At 44.2% G+C, this 18,464-nt stretch overlaps 1 long non-coding RNA gene across 1 annotated transcript; it reads right to left on the bottom strand.

Moving 5' to 3' along the window:
• Positions 1-208: 208 nt before the first annotated feature.
• On the bottom strand, positions 209-17,665 carry LOC146895624 (uncharacterized). Its single transcript, XR_015000572.2, has 3 exons — positions 17,199-17,665; positions 16,789-16,964; positions 209-1,644 (listed from the first exon to the last, which is right to left on the bottom strand). It is a non-coding gene; the product is annotated as an uncharacterized LOC146895624 (long non-coding RNA).
• Between the last annotated feature and the right edge of the window lie 799 nt (positions 17,666-18,464).

The following is an 18,464-nucleotide window of genomic DNA, read 5'->3' on the forward strand; positions in this document are numbered from 1 at the left end:
ACTAGAGGAGGTGAGCGAGCTTTATGAGCACGAAGGAAAAAGTGCCACCGCTCTAGCAGAATCTTTCTCTTTCTGGAACTTTACTCTGGCAAAAGTCAGTGCCCTTACTTTTTCTCCTTCTCTTGGGGGCATGTACACCCTGAGGACGTCCACCAGGCCTGTTGGTAGCAGCTTTATTCTCAACAGTTCCAAAACAGTTCCAAAATCCGAAACATTATGAATGCTTACATTATGCTATAAATAGAAAGCTGCACACTTAATGTCAGGAGATGGGTCACACGCAAAAACCAAGTTCACTAAAAATGTTGTCAGATTGCCTTCAGGTTCTGTGTATAAGGTGCATAGAAAGCATAAATACATTTCATGTTTATCTTGGGTCTCATCCCCTCAGTCTGTCTACCAATACAATGAAATAGTGCCTCGATGAAAAAGAGATAACTGATACACATGATAACATATATGAATATCAAAATAATCATGCTAAAGGAAAGACGTCAGACCTATCCTCACCCTCAAGAACATGATTCCATTTGTACCAACTTCTAGAAATGCAAAATAATTTATAGTGGCAGAAAGATTGCAGATTGCCTTGGGATGAGATGGCGGGGGAGGGGGGGGACAAGTAGACCACAAGGAAGTTTTTGGTGGACTGGAGTTATCTGCTGCTTCTGTTGTGCTGATGGCTTCAAGGTACACACTTTGACCAAAGCTTACTAAACTTACACTTTAAACAATGTGGTACTACATTCAATAGTATCTCAATATAGTTTTTAATACAGATTTTAATATAATATTTTATCAATCTTTTAAGAATGTCAGAGATTGTACTTCGATCATATCCCCCCTCCCATTTTTACCCCCAACTCCTTCCAGATTTATCGCCAACTCCTAGTCCTCTCCCCTTCCCCAACTTCATGTCTTCTTTTTGTTTTGTTTTTTTTCAGTAACCCAATAATTCCATTATATGCACTGCAAATACTCATGGGTGTGGGGTTTTCCACTGGAGTGTGATTGACACACCAGGGGCCACATCCTTAAAGAAAACTGATTCTGGGGCTGGAGAGATGGCTCAGTGGTTGAGAGCACTGACTGCTCTCCCAGAGGTCCCCAGGTTCAATTCCAGCAACCACATGGCAGCTCACACCTGTCTGTGAGTCCAGTTCCAGGGTATCTGACACCCTCACACAGATGTACATTCAGGAAAAACGCCAATGCATTTGAAATGAAAATAAATTTAAAAGGGGGAAAGAAAAAGAAAGGAAGGAAAGGAGGAAGGAGGGAGGGAGCGAGGGAGCAAGGGAGCAAGCAAGCAAGTTGGTTCTCCCACCCCTCAGAGGCCACCAGCTGTCAAAGGTTTCTTCCTCAGTGGTTGACTCCTAAGCCCCGCCCTACTCCACACTAGAATGTTGATTGATTGATCTTGTGCAGCCATTCACAGCAGTGAGTTCATGAAGCCGTGTTTTGCTTCAGCCTCCTCCGGCTCTTGGAATTTTCCCCACCTTCTCAGATGGTCCTTGAGCACCAGCATCCGTGGCTCCACTGACACTTATCTCCCACTTTGGCCAGTTTGTTGTGAGTGGCTTCATTACCTATCCCCCACTGCACAAAGACTCTTCTCTGATGAGGTCTGCGAGCTGCAGTGATCTGTGGGGAGAGAAAGGCGAATTTAGAGAGCAGCTTGATCCTGTGTCCACTTAGCAGAGTATCAGTCATAGGTGTGCCTCCAGGGCCTGGGAGCTGCCCAATTGGGTTCCCGGCTAGATTTACAGTACCAGGCACGTGTTTCTGCCCATGGAGTGGATGATAATGCTGCTATTAAAAGCTGCCAAGCGGGATTTGTTGTTGTTGTTTTTAAATAAAATTAACCTTGGGCATTTTCCTTGTAGATATTTATCTCAGAAAATTGAAAACTTATGTCACACAAAAACCACGTGAGTGTTCAAAGTAGTTTTATTCAACTTAGTAAGACACTAGAAAAGGCATGACTGCCCTGCAGTGGATGACTGGGTAGAGAAACTCTGGCTGTCCTCACGATGGCCAAACACTCAGCAGTAAAAGGAATGGACTGATAGTGCATGCACCATGGAAGAATCCCGTGGCTTTGCAGGGAGGGGCAGAGGCAATGTCCAAAGGTCAGATGCTGCATGGTTCCTCTTATATAACATCCTCAGATGACACAGTTGTGGAGTGGCGAGCAGACTGCTGGTTGTCGGGTAACAGGGACGTGTTAAGGGGTTTGACTCCAAAGTCAGAGTTTATTTTGGGTGACACAGGCTTCCTGTATTGTTGCGATGGTCATCTGATCTATATGTGGAGCCAAACTGTGCACACACACACACACACACACACACACACACACACACTCATGTGTTCACACAAAAATTAGTGCACATAGATACTGTTAAAAACTGAATATTGGTCTATAGAGTGAGTTCCAGGATAACCAGGGCTGTTACACAGAGAATCCCTGTCTCAAAAAAGCAAAAGCAAAAGCAAACAGAAAACAAAACAAAACAAAAAACCCAAACAAACTGCTGAGGGAGCTCCTTCCACTCCTTCAGCCAACAGCCTTTAATACACCAGCCCACTTGGGCGGGGTCTCTTAGACTATAAATGCGGCTGTAAAACATGTGCATGCTTCCTCTCTTGTTTCTGGCTCTCACATCCAGCCTCTAGACCCTGTTCCCGTTCCCCATTTGTACAGAGGACTGTGATCTAGGACAGTGATCTGTAAGTCTCCCCTAAATAAATAACCCTTTATTATTCATGATTCTGAACTAGTGTGGGATTATTTTGTGACTTCCGCCATCAACAAACCAAAAACAAAGCAAAACTCAATAAGGTCTATATTTTACTTAACAATATTTTACCAATCTTAGTTTCCTGTTTTTCTTTTTTAATTGCAGTCTTATTAGGTGTCACCTTTGGGGGAAACTGGTTTAAGGGACTCAGCACTCTTTTTTGCAACTTCTAGTGAGGCTCTAACTATTTTAAAACTGTAATTATTATTGATTTTTTTATGGCGCTAATGATTGGACCTAGGACCTTGTGTATGCTAGGAAACCATTGTCCCGCTAGGCTACATCTCCAGCCTCTTAAAATAAAAACAATTTTAAATTTGTAAGCAAACATAAGGGGAATAAAAAAAATTCTACTGAGACTTGAGATTAATTCAATTTGAGACTCTTTGAAAAACCATATTTTACATTAATTTATTTAGTGTGTGTGTGTTTAGTAGTATTTAGTGACATGCTTGGAAGTCAAAGGACAACTGAAAGAACTGGCTCTTTCCTTTCACAGCATGAATCCTGGGGATGAACTGAGGCTGTCAGGCTTGTCAGCAAGAGACTTTAAACTGCTGAGCCATCTGACCTTACAGCTCTTGTTTTGTTTTTTATTCTTTGCTTGTTTTGAGATGGGAGCTCACTGCAGGGCTCTGGCTGGCCTCATAATCACAATGTAGGTCAGGCTGGCCTTGAACTCCGAGATTTGTCTGCCTCTGCCTCCCTAGAGCTGGCATCCAAGGTGAGCACCACTGCGCCAGCTTAACTTATAGCTTATCAAGCTATACCTTTTCCTTAAAGCTCCGCTTAAATGCTGTAAGTAGCTGCTATGAGAGGCGAAGAGCAATGAATTCACGGCACCCAATGCTAAATATAGGTGGAAAACAAAAATCTCAAACAAGTCTGTGGATATATGGTGCTCAATGGGTCTTATATTTTCAATGCAGAAGCCATTAGAACAGTGGTTCTCAACCTTGCTAGTGCTGCGACACTTTAATGTGGGGACCCCCAACCATAAAATTATTTTTGCTGTTACTCCATAACTGTAATTTTGCTGCTGTTATGAATTGCAATGTAAATATCTATATTTTTCAATGGTCTTAGTTTTTCCCTCTGATAGGGTCGTTTGACATTCCCCCTCCCCTCAAAGGGGGCACAGCCTACAGGTTGAGAGCCACTGCGTTAGAATGTGAATGTGAGCGGTGACTGTATCTTTATAATTCCAACACCTACCACAGGGTCTGGTTCCCTGGAGGAACAGTGGAGGCTTTGGGTAGGAAGGAATGAGGTGAAGGAGGGTAAAGAAAGGGAAAAATTTGTGTCAGCTCTGGAAGACCGTGTTTAGTGACAGGTCAGTGGACAGGACAATGTGGAGTGTGGTGTGGGCAAGAACCCCAGCAGAAATGAAAATCGGTACTGCCACTAGACTCCCATTTTACCAGGGACTAGGGTAGCTGGCCACGAGTGCTTTGGGATAGACTGGAGTCAGGCTGGGAATGGGGTTCTACAAGACTCGATGAAGCAGCCTCTAGAGGAAAAACTTTAGTACTTAACTGTTTGGCTTCTCCAGGCCACACTGGACAAAGATGAACTGTCTTGGGTCACATATTAAATGCACAACACTAATAAAAGCTGATGAACAAAAATAAGATCTACGTATAACTTTTGGGATGTCTGCCCCCACAGATAAGTATCATCCTAATCATGGGCTGTCATGTTTAGAGAGTCTTTGAAATCTTAAAGCAGGTCCCATGATTGGGATCACTAATAAAGAAAATGGAACATGCATAAATTAAAAAAAAACTTCATTTATTTTTTAAAATATATTATTTAAAAAAATATATTTAAAAGTAAAATAAAAGAGGGTCACGTAAAACTGTATTTCGTGCAGTTTCTGAGCAATGAGTGCATGGCCATCCAGACAATGGAAGCAGTTGCTGTTCTCAGTGGGAAGCGGTGTGTTCCATGCAGTCTCTGAGGAACAAGTGCGTGGCTATCCAGGCCATGGAGGTAGTTGCGTTTCTTCATGTGTTCTCCAGGCTCCCGCCAGACATTTGGACTATGGCTTTACTTTGAGTGTGCTTTGTCCTTGAAAACAGTTGTTCCCAAGTGTAGGCGCTGCCAAAAGGCAATGGCATAAATGGTTGAGACGTGAGGGAGATTTGTTTCTAGGTAGACAGAGTCTGGGTAAGCTCTGTGAAGAGACATGATCAAGCCTATCAGTAAGTTGGATGTCAGAGTGCAGCTTTTTGCAGTCTATTTGAAAATTGGCAGGCAGAGTTTTGGGGAATATTAGTTTAAGATGTGTTAATTTGTTTATGCTGTAGAATTTTTTTTTTTAATGATGCAAAGATGTGTTGCATTCTTTTATGTTACATTTGTTTAACTCTGCAAAGCTGTGCTACTTTGCCTGCCTAAAACATCGGATTGGTCTAATAAAGAGCCAAACAGCCACTAACTAGGCAGGACAGAGAAATAGGCGGGGCTGCCAGGCAGAGAGAATAAATAGGAGAAATATAGGCTAGAGGAGTGATGCCAGAGGCCAGTCACCCAAGCACACAGCCAACCACGGAGTAAGAAAGAAAGAAAGGTATATAGAACAAAGAAAAACATAAAAGCCCAGAGGCAAAATGTAGTTAAAGAGAAATGGGATAGTTTAAATTAAAAAAAAAAAAAAAGCTGGCTAGAAACAAGCCAAGCTAAGGCTGGGCATTCATAAGTAAGAATAAGTCTCCATGTATTTATCTGGGAGCTGGGTGGTGGGTCCCCAAAGAGTTAAAACAGCAACAAAAAAACCAAACAAACAACAACCAAAAAACCTAACTACGGTAATCACATCAATTGAAAAAAGAGTTACAAACATCAAAATAGCAACTACTTTCCAGAATCTTTTTTTAAAGATTTATTTAGTTTATTCAATATGTTCACATATTTTGCCTGCGTATATGTCTGTGTACCACATGTATGCCTGGTGGCCTCAGAGGTCAGAAGATGGTGTCAGGCTCTCTAGAACAAGAGTTACTAATGGTTGTGAGCTGCCATGTGAGTGCTAGGAACTGAATCCAGGCTCTCTATAAGAGCCACAAGTGCTCTTAACTGTTGAACCATCTCTCCAGCTCCACTTTTTCCAGATATCTTAAAATTTGTTTTTTTCAAATTCTTGACTCAAATCAGAAAACAGGGTTCCGTATGTATTCAGCATTCACAGCACTGTGTCGAGTCAGCAAGTTGAGGTAGATAAATAAGCTTCGTTGCCTTCGTTTGGGGTTGCCACATTTCAATCTCATTTGAAATGCCTGCTAGGATTTATATTTTAACGTTATACTGATATGACTATACTAAACTTATATTGATAAGTTGATTTCTAAATTGAAGACACGTATTCAAGGTCTGAAAGTGAGCAGAATCCCCTAAAAATGCAAAATTTGCAAATCAGTTGTTATCATCTGGTTCTGGCACAAATTTTGTTTTGATCCCATAAATAATGTGGTAACACATTGGAAATCATTTTCAACATTTGACCTTGACTTAACCATCTTTTGAAAAGTAAATGATGTCACCATTAATAATGTCTGCGTCAACACATGAAAGGAATTCCTGCGATTGGCAGAGATTTACTTGCTTGGCCCTTATACTTGATCATATCCACCCCGGATCCCTAACCCCAGCTCTTCCAAGAACCCCTACATTCATCTCCCAACTTCATTCCTTCATTTTTTGGTAACCTCCCGAGTCCAGTCACTGCTGACCATACGCACATGGGGGTAGGGCTATCCACTGAAGCATGGAAGCAAATGTATGGCCCCTCCCCCAACACTTCATTAAATGTGAGTTTGGGGCAGCAATTGAATTACTTTCTCTTAATTTTATGTCACTCTCTTTTACTTAGTGACTATACTAGACAGGTTGACTCTGTACAAAGAAAGTAACTTTATTGTATATACTTTACTGCTTCATACAAATCTTTTGTTTATCGTATTTTAAGAATTTTAAAAAAGTAATTTCGTGTGTGTGTGTGTGCGCGCGTGCGCCGGGGTATATGTGGGTGCTAGGAGCTGAACACATACACATAAAATAAGTAAATACAAATTTATAAAGAAACTGGGAAAGGTTTTGAAAGGTGGTAAATAGTCTTAGAAATTTCCTTAATCATCACAAAAGAATTCTGGAGAAAAAACCTAATTCATAAAGACACAATAAGAACTATTTCATTAGGAGTTAAGACATTATGAAGCTTTCTAAAATACCTTGGACTTCTCCAAACGTTAGGAAAATCGTGACTACAAAAATTCTTAGAACTTCCTGCCTCAGTGATACTTGGAAGAGCGTGTGCATTAGCATTGGTAGTTTGTCCAACCTCACCAAGAGCAAGCACAGCAAATTGTCCTTCGTTCTCACTCATCCCCCATGCGCCTCCACGGCTTTGGGATAGTGTAAACCCGAGTGGGGGGCGATCCTGCTCTTACTCAGTGCGTCTCCCCTGCGCATGTGTCTTCAGGTTCTACACTTTCTCCCACAACCCTACACTACAGCGTGGCTGCTTGAGTTTACGGGATTTAAAGATATTGACTGATCTGAAATACAGAGAGCTGGGTTTTCCTCTTCCCCCGAAGAGGTACATTGGACATAAAACCAAGGCTGTGTTTCCCTTGGCGACGGCTCTCAAATTACACTTCTCATCCATCCTCTTAACCTTTCACATCCTTTCCTGCAGCCATTTCATCCTCCGTCGAAAATGCCAACCTAAAAATAAGCAATCACCCTGAAAAGGATCCAGATGGAAGCAAAAAAGCATGTACACCCTCATCCAATCCGGGGAGCATTTTCTACATCTGCCATCCGACTTACGGGTTTCTCTTCATTTCTGCCACATCACAGAGGGTGTCAGAGATGCCGAGAAATGTTCGGACCCACAGAAACCAATTTCATTTTTCAAGGATTTTGATTCCAGGCGGTAATCATTTAATAGGGCCCTTTAGAAGTTCAAGAATATATTGAAAATGAATGTGAGTGATTTATATGTTTTATTTAATTGAGCTGAGATTCCAGTTAATTGTGTGTATTCTTAAGAAACAAACATTTTGTTTCAAGCAGCCAGGAAGTGAAGACTTCATCAAGCTCCCAACTTGACTGATACCCTAATTCTTTGGCTCTAAGAACGTGAAAGACTTTCGAAGACAGGACTGCTGCCTGCTCCTCAGACACAGATAACCAGGCCGTGAGAATTATGAGAATGATATGAACGCTGGAAACTATAAGCAGAGTGAGAAATGCAAATACCAGACTAACCGGGATCTGTAATAACTTGATATTTTTAAAATTCTCTTTTTAGAAGAGAGAACAACATCCAGAGATATACACACACATTTACATCAGAGGGGACTTGGTGCCTGTTGTCAAGGAATCTTTGATGTCAGTACACATTCATCTCGAACACCTACGTCTTTCTTATCCATAGTCCCGTCTAAGGGCAACTGGCGTCCAGAAGGAGAAATGTGAGACACCACAAGATGTTGAATCACTGAAGGGAAAAAATAACTTATATTTTGTACCAAGGCAGGCCAACTTTCTATGCCGTATTAGGACATTTATCAGAATAAAAAATTGAAGGAAAAGGTATTGGCTGAATAAATTATCTTTTAAGTCACAGAGGCCTCATTCTCTAAGCAATGCTTTATAAAAATGTCCCGAATTGCCCCCTGTTTGTGACAGCCCGCGCGTTTAATTTCAGCACTTGGGAGGCAGAGGCAGGTGGATCAAAGTCAGCCTAGCCTAGTCAACACATTGAGGTCAAGACCAGGCGGGGTTAGGTGGAGAGACCCTGACTCAAGAATAACAACACAAGTCTTCCAAACACAGCACGTAAACCTTGATAGCTTCAATTTCACATGATTTAAGGACCACATTTTGCTTCGTTTTTGCTCCCTAAGTCTCAAAGCACAGGTAATTAAACTGTTGTGTCTGAAGCTGATGAGCTGAAAACTGAAAGAGAACCCGTTTAAGAGGTTCAAAGGGGAAGAAAGCATAGCTTCAGCCCTCCGTGTTCACAGGTTCAAATCCCAGCACCTACATCCTGTTCAGAGTGAGCCTCCATCAAAGCTGGCTGTGTCTCTCCTCATTTTGACACTCTAAACTGTAAAATGCTGACAGGGGGCTAAAGGGTAGCACATCTTCCTAGAGATGGCAGTGGGCTTGGCCCTCCTACATCAATTAGCAATCAAGAAAATGCCCCACAGATGTGACCACAGGCCAGTCTGATGCAGGTAAGTTTTTCAACTTGAGATTTGCTCTTCCAAGGTTTGTCTAGATTTGACAAGTTGACAACCAGCCCAACACCTCCTTTTCCATTCTTTATAAACTTGACTGCATCTGTTAGTATCTGCCATTTTATAGAGGACTGGCTCGCCGAATGAGCCAATGAGTATATGAACAATCCAATGACCTTCCTTCTCTTCTCTACGGGATCTAGTAGAAAGAGGTGCAGAAAACAGATTTCCTATCTAAAGGGTGTTTGCTGGAATAAAAGCTGGCAGGCTGGCCTGCCATTCCCAGCTCCCTGCCCATCAAACACAAATCGACTACCAAGTCTTCCATTTCTCACAGCTGTGTCCACTTGTGCCCTGTGGCATCCTGGCAATGTACTCAGGAGAGCTTCCAAAGGGAACTATGCATCTTTGACCGTGCACTAAAACAGGTGTTTCGGGACTGGTTTGTGCAGTCACCTCATCAGGAAGCAAGAGGCACTAAACACAGCTCCATGAGCATCCAAACCAAAGAACTAAAATCGGGCATTGTGCTTTGTGGCCATGCCAAGCAAAATGAAGCAAGGCATTCTGTTTTCCAAAGGGAAGTTCCGTAAGCTTTATAAAGGCCGTTTTAACAACTGCAACCTTTCCTGGAATAGGGATGTCACCATTAGGAGACAAAGCAGAATTTTCGCTTTTCCAAATATGTGGAAACATTTTAAATAAACCCCTTTCTCATAAAACAAACTTCATTCCTTTGGTCACTTTCGGTGTCAGGAGACTCACGCCCCCTGCTTGTCCTCAGCCCTTCATTGCTGAGCAGTCGCAGGTAAAGTTGGACTCTCCGATTCCGTACCACGCTGCAATGCTTTGCTTAGATCATTTACCAACTGCTGTGTCGTCCCCCTCTCTCCCCCTCCCCCACCCACCCAGAGTCTCACTATTTCATTATAAAGACCAGAAGAACAGGCCCTTGTTCCCAGTCAGGAAAACACAGAAGCCTCATTTGTTTATTATTTTTAATCATTATGCATTTGTGAGTTTCATAGCTTCTTCAGCGATTGTTCAGCGCTCGATGAATTAGCATGTGATTGAAGTCAGCTGCTCGGGGGGGCCCCCAGGGTGTGACCATCCATAACGCCCTGACCGAAACAAATCCCCCTTTAAGTTCAGGCTTCAACCTCAAGGCCGTGAGCAATTAATCTCCAAATACTCTATGTCTACCAGGAAAAAACATTTTCAGTTGTCAAACTTTCCTCTACTACTACTTAGAATGTGTTTTGATAAGCACGTTCCCTCTTTACCTCTGAGAAAAATGCAGAAAGGCAAGCAAGGGAAAGCAAGCCTGCAGGGGCATCATCCAAAGGCAGTCAGTCACACATACCCCAGCGCACACACGGGCTGCTGGGTTGGGACAGACTCCAGCAGTATTGGCATCTTTCTCAATTATCATAATACAATAAGATTTTTTTGTTTTACTTAATGCTCTCAGTTTATTACCGGGGTATACAGCTCGGCAGGTCATCAGTCTTTGGGAAAATGGTATCTTAAAGAAAAAGATGACTTTCTGTTTTAATTCTGTGCCAAGAGCTCTTTGACAGATTCCATTTGTCCAATTCTGTGTCTCTCAGATCCCTCATTCTGCCCAGCAGGTCTTAAGCTCCTACCATGGGCTCCTTTGGTTTCCCTTTGTTTCTAATATTTGCGAGTAGGAAGGGGAAAGATTGAAAGCAAATACAACACAACACTGACTGTGGCCAACTGGATGATTGACATGTAGGTATTGGTTATATTGGTTTCTATAATCCTACAGTTTTTTTAAAAAAGTTAGTGTATTTTAGCTGGGTGGTGGCGGTGCACACCTTTAATCCCAGCAGTGGTGTAGGAGGATCTTCTTTCTATGTGTTGCTTTCATTGGTTGAATAAAGAAAACTGCCTTGGCCTTTAGATAGGGCAAAACTTAGATAGGTGGGAAAAAAAGAGAGCTGGATGCTGGGAGGAAGGAGGCAGGCAGAGAGCTGCCCACCATAAAGCTGCCATGTCAGACATGCTAAATCTTTCCTGGTAAGCCACAAGCTTGTGGTGACATACAGATTATTAGAAATGGGTTGAATCAAGATGTGAGAGTTAGCCAATAAGAGGCTAGAACTAATGGGCCAGGCAGTGTTTAAATGAATACAATTTGTGTGTTGTTATTTTGGGGTATAAGCTAGCCAGGTTGCTGGGAGCTGGGCGGTGGGAAGCTGCCAGCCGCTCCTTTTACAACACAGCACTCTGGAGGCAGAGACAGGGAATCTCTGAGTTCAAGGACAGCCTGGTCTACAGAGTCAGTTCCAAAACAGCCCTCAAATATCAAACCAACAAAAATTAATTAATGCATTTTAACATTTCTTTCCTGTGAATAGGAGTATGGCACATGCCGTGGTGGAGGATAGTTAGAGGGCAACAGATAGGAATAGGCACTTTCTTCCACCTGGGGATCCTGGGATTGAACTTGTATTGTTGGACTTGGCAGCAAGGGCCAGCTCACTGACCCCCAAGAGATATTTTCAAAGTTCTACACAGTTTAATATGTGACCCCTGTGTTTAAGAAGTTCAGAGTCTGGCATAATATATATGCAACTACCATTACATTAAAGTTTTGGGCACTGATTATTACTCTGGGAGACTTTTTTCCTGTTTTAATATTGTGTGGTGTTGTCTGCGGTTAGGCCTTCATCATTCAGGCCTCACTCATGAGAGGCAAGTGCTCTACCACTGAGCTCAGTTCAGAGATTCTAGAAGATTCTCTCTAACAGTTAAGGGAAGAGGGCAGAGGATAACACTCTTTCCCACCTGGTACCTTTCTGTGAGGAATATAAAAAGGCTTCTTCCAGAACACAAAGTTTGAAGATGAGTGCTTTCCCGCGGTTTCAGGTAAAGTTAGGACTATACTACAGAGAGAACCTGAATGTGTGGAAGCAAAACCTGGACCACAGCTGGGAAGAAGAGTCCCTTCTTAGTAAGCCTGGGGTGTCCTGTGTCAGCATGATCGGGGTGTCCTATGTCAACATGACCAGGGGTGTCCTGTGTCAGCAGTGAGCTTGCAGTCAGAACCATTTAAAAAGTGTCGAGTGCCGCTCATCAAATTTCTGGTTGGGTTGATGAGGATCTGAGGAAGCAGACAGAGGGAGTAAGCAATGGTCACTCTCTGTAAAGGGAAATGTGCAAGAGGGCTGGAAAAGGACACGGAGCCAGGCTAAGCAGAAGGGAGAATGATGGTGGCTCATAACAGGGCAGTGGCAGAGAGAAAGGAGGGACAGGAGACGGATCTTTAGAAGACAGATGAATCCACACGAAGACAAAGCTTAGGTAGGGGGGATAAAAAAGAAGGTAGTGTTGGGTTTATGACCCAGAAAGTGGGCTGAAATCGCTAAGTTCAGAGAATGAGAGAACAGGATAGAGAAGTGTGCAATATACTGAATTCGGGAAATCTCTGGCACCTCTTGGGGTTGCCCCTGAGTTCATGAGGTGCTTACGGATACAGTGAGTCTGGACATGGGTGCTCTGTGGACCAGAAGCTGATACATTGGCTGAGACCTTGATGACGTTGAATGTGTCCCAGAAAGAGTAAGGGAGAGAGAAAAGAACAGAAGCTGCGACTCTTATGGCATGCAGAATTTAAGAACCAGTGAGGGAAGAGAGGCTGTGAGAGACTGAATTGTGGTTCTCTGGAGGATCAGGTGTGGTATCGGTGAGCAACCCATCTGCTGAAGAGGAGATTGTACAGGTAATACAGCAAATTTGAATTCTGATAGAAAAAAAAATACCTTTAAAAAATATAAATATATCCCCTATTTGCTTTGTCTACTTGTTTTGAGACAGGGTCTGGCTGAATAGCTCAGGCTGGCCTTGAACTCTTCATCCTTCAGCCTCGGCCTCTTGAGTGCTGGGATTGTGGGCCTGCGCCACCACGCACCTCTGCGCTTGCTCAGTGGTAAGCCTAGCGTGTGAGGACGAAGACGTGCAGATGTGTCAGGAGAAGTAGAGGCCTAGGACTCCAGAGGGCAGGAGGTGAAGAGAGAGATGGTTCTGGGAGCCCATCTTCAAAAACCAGGGCAGTAGGGAAAGGGTGGGGCAAAGGCAGGGAGCGCATTCCTAGCCAGAATAGAAACTTAGTGTCGTCATCCATCTCCCACAAGTCACAGGCCTCCTGAGGTAATGTCCATGCCTCAGTTTCCCTTGTAATATGATCTTCCCAAGGCCTACTCTCCAGGCATTAGGAACTCAATAAATGTCTGCCAGCTTAAATTCCTAGACCGAGTTTCTCTAGCAAGTCAGAAGAATAAGAGTCACTTAAGGAGGCACAATATTTTAGCTTCTATTTGAAAGTTACAGCCTAGTTTGGGTTTAATCCCAATATTCTATAAAAAACTAAAGAAAAGAAAAGAAAAATTATGGTCTGACTCATTTTGGCAAATGTAGTTTAGACTGACCAGAATGGCCTGGGAAGCGACCTCAACTCTATACTTCTATTTATTAATAAAGGTACTGTATTAGTCAGGGTTCTTGAGAGAAACAGAACTTACAGAATGACTCTCTATATCTATACAGAAAGGGGATTTATTAGAATGGCTTACAGGCTGTGTTCTAGTCTAACAATGGCTGCCCACCAATGGAAGTCCCAAGAATCTGATAGTTGTTCTGTTCACAAGGTTGGATATCTCCCCTGGTCTTTACTGTACACTGGAATATCAAAGAAGTGGGCTCTAACGCCAGCGAAGGAATGGACTTGCCAGCCAGCGCAAGCAGGCAAAGAGAGCAAGTTTCCTTCTTCCCTGTCACTTACAGAGGCTGCCAGCGGAATGTATGGCCCAGATTAAAGGTGGGTCTTCCCACCTCAAAAGATAAGGGTTAAAAGTTGATCTTCCCACTTCAAATGATTTAATTAAGAAAAAAAACCCCTCACAGGTGTACACAGTGACTTGGATTTTAGTTAATTCCAAGAACAGCCACGACAGGTACATACTGCATTTTACTGTAGAGCACAGCGCCAGTTCTTCTACCGTGCTAATATAAAGTAACAGCAGCAGCAAGGAATCAATTAATTATCTTGCACTTTCTCGGGATCATGGAGCTTTCCAGGTGAGTTCAATAGATCCCGAGAGGCTAAAGGAAAATCAAATTAAAGCAACCAGGCACCAAAAACAGCCCATCAGGTACTCAAGGGGTTGTGAGACCCACGGGAAACAGCATCCTTTGGCTGATACCAGCCGCTCCACGTGGTTCCCAAGCTGCCTCTCCTTCTTTACACAGCTGAGTGAAATCCACTCACCCCATCAGAGGAATAAACCAACCACAAAACAAACCCATTAAAAGGCCACTCAAGTCTGCCTGAAGTGATCCTAAGCAGAGATGCAGACGCGCAAGAGCTTTCAAAGAGAGATGTTTTGCATTTCCACTCTGAAAGCTTGTGTCTGCGTCTACACCGGAGATCCCTGTCAGGGGAGAGCAGGGAGCAGCCTGGGCCGAAAGTGGAGCCCAGGAATCTGCGCTAGCTGTTTAGGAATGCAGACCTGGATCCAGAAGAGGCTCTTGTTGGATGGAGAAAGAGAGAAATGGTTAAATGGAAAACCTTGGATGTTGAGGTTGGATTAGACCTGTGTTCAAATCCTAGATTTCCTCCTCTGCAGTTCTGGTCACACAATAGGTATGGAGAGAGGGGATCGCCCTTTCCTTTTTCTGTTGCCTTTCTGAAGAACGAATCTATTTCTCATGTCCCACCTCAAGTAAATCTGGGGAGGCGGGGCAACCATCTTGTTTTTTTGTAATGGAGGGGAAGAGGAAGTGCCAGTCACGTGGGGCAGATATAGTACAAGCACAGATCACTTCTAGTTAGGTGATCTAACCTAGGCAGAGGTACAGTCCCCCAAGCCAAGCCAGTGAATAGGTCTTGGGAAAAGAGGCCGACTTGGCTTGTAGAGATGGTAGAGGGTGGTCCAGGCTTGGCATGTAGAGATGGTGGAGGGTGGTTCGCCTGCAACCAAATCAGGGAAGGCAAGAGGATGGGGGGAAGAGGGCCATTATGGGGAGCTGAGGGCAGGTCTCAAACAATGGCTCCATGTTCTTTCCTTCCTTCCTTGCTTTCTTAAATATTATTGTTTTGACTCTTTTTAAATTTATTTATTTTTATTTTATTCACATTGGTGTTTTGACATGGGCATTGGGTCCCTTGGAACTAGAATTACAGTCAGTTTTGAGCGGGCATGTGGGTGCTAGGAATTGAACCCGGGTCCTGTGGAAGAACAGTCAGTGTTCTTAACCACTGAGCCATCTCTCCAGCCCCAAACTGAGAGTTCTTAACATGGCTTTTCTTCTGATGTGTTGTGAAAGGAAAAGGAGAGCGCTAGCCTAAACTGAGTCTCGGCACTGAGACCGCTGCCCTGTCGATACCGTGTGAGCATACATACTGGCTCTAGGTATTCACTAGAGGAGCAAACGTGAGTTCAGGGAGGTTAGTCATCTACCCAAGGTTACACAGCTAAAAATAAAGCAAGTCAAACTTGGGTTTGCCTGATCCGTAGCCAGAATTCTGAGAAAAGGCCCTTGGGCCTTCCCTGTTCTACCTGTTTGCTTGTGACTACGCCTTTCTCTTCAGCTCCTGGCTTAAGGAAGTCCTGCTTCGTGTTCTGTTACCAATAAATTAACACAGAGGGGGAACGTGTGCAGTCTGACAATCAGACTCAACAGGGTCAAGGAAAACTGCCCAAAAGATGCCCCCTGCCCCATGTAGGCCCATTACTCTCCTGTCAATCTTGATTATCCAGAGGGAGAGAGGAACAGGGTCAGGGCCCAAGATTAAGCTTAAAAAAAGGCAAAGCAGCAATGCAGGAAGCCCCGGGAGACTCGTTTTTTCTATAGCTTCTTGCTGTTTAAGCCTGGGAGATTATATTTAGAGGCACATTCTGAGTCAGGAAACACAGTGACAAATGTTTATCTGGCAGAGAGCGCCTCAGAGAGAAGGCTCAAACGGCCAGCTTCCTCAGCTGGGGCTTACATAGCGAGAACCAGGATAACTTGGAATTTTTACTACAAATCAGGTAGAGGAACTTGGTCTGTGAGCCCAAGGGCCCAATTAGGTGTAAAACCCCCTGTTTACCCAAAGCCGAGGCTCAGAGAGGCATGCAAACCCCTCAAAGCTCACACATACCCAAAGATCAGAACCAAGATGCGGGACCAGAGATCGGACCCCTTGGCTTCCCTATGGAGCTGCTCTAAGAAGAATAAACTCACCTGACTGAAGGACTAAAAATGATTACTGTCCCAATAGCCTATGAAGGGTTTTGCTAGAATGACAGAATTTTTACAACTGGAGGTGGCAGTGGAAATCATCTAGTCCACTGGTCACATTTTATAGATGAGAACATGGGGGCCCAGGGCAGAAAAATGGCTTATTGTGAGACCAGAACTATTTTAGCTATGGAATCTGCCTGTGGTCAACACTGAGTATCTGTCTATTCATGTCTGATAAATATGACTATGATGTGTATATGCATGTGTGCGCACATATATATTTATACATATATGCACATAGTATATACATGTATACATAGTATACATACACATACATACTGTGTATGCATGTATATACACTTGCATATACTATGTATCCATAATGTGTCTACACAATATACATCCCACTGACCATGATGGGCACCATCACCCCCAGCCCCACACACTCCGGCATGGAGATCCCAGAGGTCACCCCATCATATCCTTACCTTTAGACAGCATCCTGTCCTAGTCAGAATACCTGGGGCCAGGCAGTTTGTATAGAAAAGACGTTCACTCTGGCTCACGATCCTGGAGGTTGACAAGTCCAGAAGCACAGTGATTCGTGTCTGTTCAGCTTCCGGCAGGGGCAGCCTGCTGCTTCCCACGCTGGGTAGCAACCTGTCTGGTGACAGAAGAGGCAAACCATGAGAGACAGCCCCATGTAGCGCTCGCCATCACTGTCCCAGCCCTGCAAAACTGAGAAGTCATCCGGGGAAAGCTTTCATCCAGTCCTGAGAGAGCTCTGCCTCCAGACCCCCAACCCCCTGGCCAAACCACCCTCCAGCATCACCACATGGAGGAATTAAGAGTCAAACACATGAACTCTGAAGTGGTTCACTCAAACCATAACACTTACCTCTCCAGTTTTACAAAGGAGATAACTTGTGGCCTACTTTTAAAGACGCCAGCAAAAGAGTTCTCAAACATCTGGTTCTTTCCCGGTTTGAAAGTCCCTGTATTTGGCACATAGACTTCGAAAGTTGAAGCAGAAATCCGGGTCCAGTGCTCCATGGTGTTTGTCTCAACAGTCCCGAATACTAAGCAGGTTTACAGCATTCTGGTGATAAGAAACTTCTGACGAAAATGTGTTCACCCTTGAAACTTACCTGGTCCCACAGCCACCCGCCTCTAGTCAGCTTGCCAAGTCCCATGCCCACTCTGTCCTGGGGGAAAAAGGGCTGGGAGCCCTTGCTGCCTTTTTGCCAAGGAAACGCTCCATTTGCATTGCCACCCAGCTGACACTGCTCCCCAAGGAAGCACTTTCTGCAGTCCGACAGAAGGAAACCAGGATGCTGTTCCTCTGGGATTCCTGCAGTCACTTCACCATCCTCTCAGAGCCCCGCCCCCCCCAGATCTGCCGTGGCTTGTCCTTTAAAACAGGCTTGTGAGAAAGATGCATTTATGCCCAGGGTTGCATTCCCGCACAATCCTTCTGGCGCCGAGGCTGGAAATGATCTGTGCAGGGCACACAGCCAGCCTAATCATTCCCATACTCACAGATGCAGGGAATCCCAGCTCACTGGCCCAGGGAGGGAAGGAACCTCCCTCCTTTTGACAGTGTCTCCCTAATGGATATGCTTAGCAGTAATGTCTGTCTGGGAGGAGGAATGGGATGAGCTGTGTCTGGAAGGATGGGTAGGATTTGCTTAGGGTACCCTCTGGCAGGAAGAGAGAATAACCCACAGTTGGGGTTAGTGAATGAACCTGGGACTTAGGGCAAGCAAGAGAGAAAGCCAGGTATTTGTTGGGGAGGAGGAAGATGAAACCAGTCAGGATCCTAAGGAGAACAGGACCAGAAGGGATCATTCCAGGAGGGTTATCGGCAAAGCTGGGAGCTTGGCAAGCCACAAACCGTACAGGGACTTAGACACAAGCATTGTCACCTCTAGACACAGAAAGACAATGACCAAGATGGTGAGAGTTATGCAAAGCAGCTGTTTTAGAAGGAACAAGCCAGTTGGAGGCTATTACACATTTAGGCAGGGAGGATGGTCTCATTCACAGTGCAGGACCTCACAACCCACAGGCGCCTTCAGGGCCCAGGTGGGTGGCCTGGCAATCTTCACAGGCTGTATCTTTTGTAAATTTTGGAAAAGACAGAAAACTTTTAATCGTAGTTTCC

The sequence above is a fragment of the Myodes glareolus genome, chromosome 2 (assembly GCF_982192425.1).
Source record: "Myodes glareolus chromosome 2, mMyoGla1.1, whole genome shotgun sequence".
In the NCBI taxonomy this organism is placed as follows: domain Eukaryota; kingdom Metazoa; phylum Chordata; class Mammalia; order Rodentia; family Cricetidae; genus Myodes; species Myodes glareolus.